Genomic DNA, 4,810 nt, shown 5'->3' with positions numbered 1-4,810 from the left:
TAACTGTTATTATACTAACAGCATAACACAAGAAGAGTAATGATACGAGATGCCAATGTTTATTAAGAAACTGAAGTCATTATATATATATATATATATATATATATATACACATATATATATATACATATATATATGTATATCCAAGTTGCTATCTGAAATTATCTTTATTGCTTTTGAGATATTTTATTATACTTGATTAATAATTGTCAAACTACATTAGGAAAAAAACAAGTCAAATACTTGGAAGTGAGATATAGATTAATTATCCCATTGCCATTGGGTTGATTCTGATTCACGGGGCCCTGTAGGACAGAGTAGAATTGCCCCATATGGTTTCCAAGAAAACACTGTTTACTGAAGTGACTGCCACGTATTTCTGTTGAGCAGCTGGTGCACTTGAATTGTCAAATTTTGGGTTAGCTGCCAAGCCCTTAACCACTGTGCCACCAGGGCTCCTTAGATTAATTATGAAATTTTGTAGTGCATTCTCCCCTGTTCTGTGTGTTTGTTCCTGATTTTAAATTAAAACTTTTAAACGTTTTAGTTACTAAATTTTCATTAGGGCTGTACATAAGTACTTAATACTTTCAAGTATACTTGTCTCACAAATCAGCTCTCCATGGAGAGGGTCTTCAAATATCTATGTTTGTTCTTGATTTCATATTTTTCTCCCTTGTCTTCAATACACATATATATCTTGAACTTCCTTGTGTATTCATTCTGGCATTTCATTCCAGCTATTTATGCTACTAAATGGAATCCTGCTTGTCTGCATTCATTTGCATTCCATTTATTGAGAATGAGAGGAGTTTGTTTAGAAATGGATAGTCTAAGTAATTAATTTATGTAGAACTCTGTTTTCCAAAGAACGCAAAACAGTACGTTCAATGTTTATTGAATAAACATTTCTGAAAACCAATCAAATGACTTAAAAGATGGAAAAATAGTCATAGCGAATTTTAGTAATTTGTGAAAACCACAACAGTAGTATTAGAATTCACACAGTCTCATCATTCTGTTGGCTAAATAACGCACAATTACAATATGCTGGTTGTAAAATAGTCTTACACTTGAATTTTGCCTTTAGTCTGTATTTTGGTTCTTCTTATACTATTAACTTTTGTTACTGCTGAATTATATAAACTCAACTGAAAGATAAATTGACTGTAGTCATTGTCTTTTTTCAACATCAATAAAATTAAATTTTAAAGCCAATAATATAATGCAGATACTCACAAAATAATAAAATTGAAGCAGTTGTTTTTATTGTTGTTATGTGCCATTGAGTTGGACCTGACTCATAGTGACCCTTCCTTGGGTTTCTGAGGCATTATTACTATGACAGTAGATTGCCCAACCTGCCTTCCGAGGAGTGGCTGGTGGGTTTGAACCACCAGCCTTCTGGTTAGTAGTCAAGTGTATTAGTCACTATGCTACCAGAGCTCTTAAATTGAAGCAGAGTACTCATTAAATGACAAATTTTTTAGACTTAACTATAATTTATATTTCATATCTATCATAAATACAAATAGAAGTCAAAACTAAAATTGCCTGCCTTAGAATTTCACAATTGTCTTAGCCAATATTCTGAAATTGATTAACCTTCTTAAGAATGGTTAGTTTAGAAAAAACAGAAAGTGATATTTGAAATGTTCTTGTAAAATTATGTATTTTTCTCACAGTAAATAATCACAATATTTTTAAAAATGAACTTATATATGTGGTAAGGTTAAAACAATAAAATTCCCAGATTGTACACGTCAAGAGTACAAATAAGGCATATGAACATGGTTTATACCTCACATTTAAATATTTTGTAGTATAAAATATTTATAAAGTGTTTGAGATGGATGATTTTTGGGGAAAGACAAATATCTGTCATAAAGCATAGTTGATCATATAATTTAATTCTGGTAATTTAAGTGGTTAGCAATCAATTTTGAATTTATAGTTTTGCTATTTTGAAATAAATGTAGTCATGTAGTTTAAAATAATTAAAAATTGTTAAATGTATATTTTGTCTGTATTATAATAAAATACAAATATTAATGTTTTATGATTATTAACAGTGTTTTGTGTTCAAATTTTTTTTTCAAAACACTAAACTTTGCAACTGAATTTTATGCATAATATTATATGAAAACCAATATCAAAGAAAATGTGTTCTGACAATTTTCAGTAGATATTTTGTACTGTATTTAATATTAATTTCATTAACGAAATAAGAAGTGTCTCTCCCTACCTATTACAAGTATATAGCAAACCATTATGATTCAATTTAGACTTTGTCAGACTGAAAGAAAGGAATCACCACAAGTAACTACTTTTAGTTTTAAGATTTCCTTTTACCAATTTATAAGTGAAATTATAAAATACTCATCTATATCATTAGCTCTACATATATGAATATAATTTATTGAGGAGTAAGACGAAAGATTTGTTTTTGCTTCTCCTTTATAAACACATTTCTTGAATTGCTTTTAGAGAAAATAATTATATTTCTTGTGAACTAGGTGCACACATGAAAATGGTTTTATGCTTACAGATAAGTAATACTATAACATTCCCACAAATCTGATAATCAAAGAACATTTAGAGATACTGCATAGAGGCATCAACTTTTCTGAGTGTTCTGACCAACTTCTAACATGACATTTGTGGTTCAAACATGAACCACAGTAATATATAAGCTTTCAAAGAACAACTAGTTTTAAATAAGGTACTCTTAGGTTTTAGATCATGTCCAAGCTGCTGTTGTAACTAAAATACCAAATCAACTAACCCATTGATATTGAGTCAAATTCCTACTGATAGCACATCCTGTAGGACAGAGTAGAATTGCCCTATAGAATTTCCAAGGCTGTAAACAATCAGAAAGCAGACTGCCACATCTTTCTCCAGCAGAGCAGAGTAGCTAGTGGATTTGGACTGTTGACCTTTCTGTTAGCAGGGCTTAACCACTGTACTGCTAGGGCTCCTACATAAAATGCAACACAAATTAATAATTCAGAATATTTCAGATATATTTGTTCAAATATAGAAAGACATGAGTGATTTTTAAGGCAGAAGAAACAAGAATGTAACATCTAAATTAAACATTGAAAACATCTACAATCATACAAGTTGTTATCTGCCTTTATTTGACTTTATTAGTGCACAAAACTCTTGCCCAAGAAGATAAAAAGGCAAATGATGTTATTGTTTACTTCAGAAGGCCAAAGACTTTTACTGTGTGTATATGGTTGTACACATGCTTAATCTTAGTGTACTGGTCATATCCAGTAATACACCTAAGAACTGAACTAGCTTTTCAAAATTAAGTTTTATACCCTGGAGAAACTTCTCCATATATGAATAGGAGACATTTTCGAAAATATTTATTGCAGGATTAATTAAAATAAAAAAGAGCAATCTGTTTGTCCACGAAAAGAAAAACATAAATTGACATATGCTTACTAAATGAATACAGCAGTTTAAATGAAATAAAAATAAAGAAAGAAAACATGCATGCAACAACTTAGAAAAAATCTCAGAAATAGAATGCTGAAGGAAAAAAGCAAAGAGTAGAGGAATGCAGACAATTATGCTGGGCATATCAAATTTAAAGAATAAAATGATATTGCTTATAGATGCATACATTCAAATATAAGTATAAGCATAAAAAAATCTGAAAATGTTAAGCACCAAATTAAAATAGATTTTCCTTTATACAATAAGGGAGAGAATGAGGACACAGAAGGCTTAAACTTTTTCAGTAATATTAAAAACCAAACCAAACACACCGCCGTCGAGTCGGATTTGACTCAAGGCAACCAACCCCTCCTTGGGTTTCCCAGGTGGTATCTTTAGAGAAGTAGGGAAGCAGATTGCCCAACCTTCCTTCCGAGGAGTGGCTGGTGGGTTTGAACTGCCAACCTTCTGGTTAGCAGTCTAATGCCTTAGGCACTGCACCATCAGCATTCCTATCAGTAATATTGTACTTCTTTAAAAAAGATATCTAAATCCAATGTAGTAAAATGTTAAGATTTGACAGAATTGAATCACAATTCTGATTATATTATTCTCAATGAACGTAATTCTTTGTGCTTGAAATATTTCACAATAAAAAGTTGATTAAGCATCTAAATCTCGATGAAAGAGCAAATTATTCCATAGCAGCTTCTGGAGATAGAGGGAGATGGAGAGAAGAATAATAAATAGAAATATTAACTGTTCAACCATCATGTAGTAGATGCAGCCTTCCAGTTCCAGTTACTCTTAACAATATGGACTTTTTTGGACACCCGGATTATTTTAAAAACATGTCAGCCAGGATCTTGGTTGGCCTCGGGGACCTTGGAATAATGTCTAGTCTTCAAAGCAACACCTTATCGTTATGTAAATGCCTAAGGCATCTAGGATATCCAACTATGTAATATGCCAAACGACTCCAGACAGCTGAGTGGGCCTTTCTGGGGTGGATCACTGTTCAGGGTTGATGTTTAAAATATAGGGTTTCTTTTTTCTGGCTTCCTTATCACATTTATAAATCAACTCATTGTCTGTAGGTAACCTGAAAAGTGAACTATTTATATCTTTCAGAATACCACTAAATATTCCCCAAATCATTATTTTCCCAAGGAAAGATTCTATAGCAATATAATTCAAAGTTTTAATTTGCTAGAAATGTTTTGTTCATGTGTATAGATAGGCTTAAATTTAGCCTAACATTTTTCCCTTATATAAATTTCCAATTTCATTGGGTTCTGTAGTGAATGGCTAATATATTTCAATATGTATTTTAGGAGTTGTTGTTGTTGTTGTTGTT

This window comes from Orycteropus afer, unplaced genomic scaffold (genome assembly GCF_000298275.1).
Source record: "Orycteropus afer afer isolate SDZICR_OR568_19922 unplaced genomic scaffold, OryAfe1.0 scaffold00007, whole genome shotgun sequence".
NCBI lineage: Eukaryota > Metazoa > Chordata > Mammalia > Tubulidentata > Orycteropodidae > Orycteropus > Orycteropus afer.
This window is presented reverse-complemented; position numbering follows the sequence as displayed.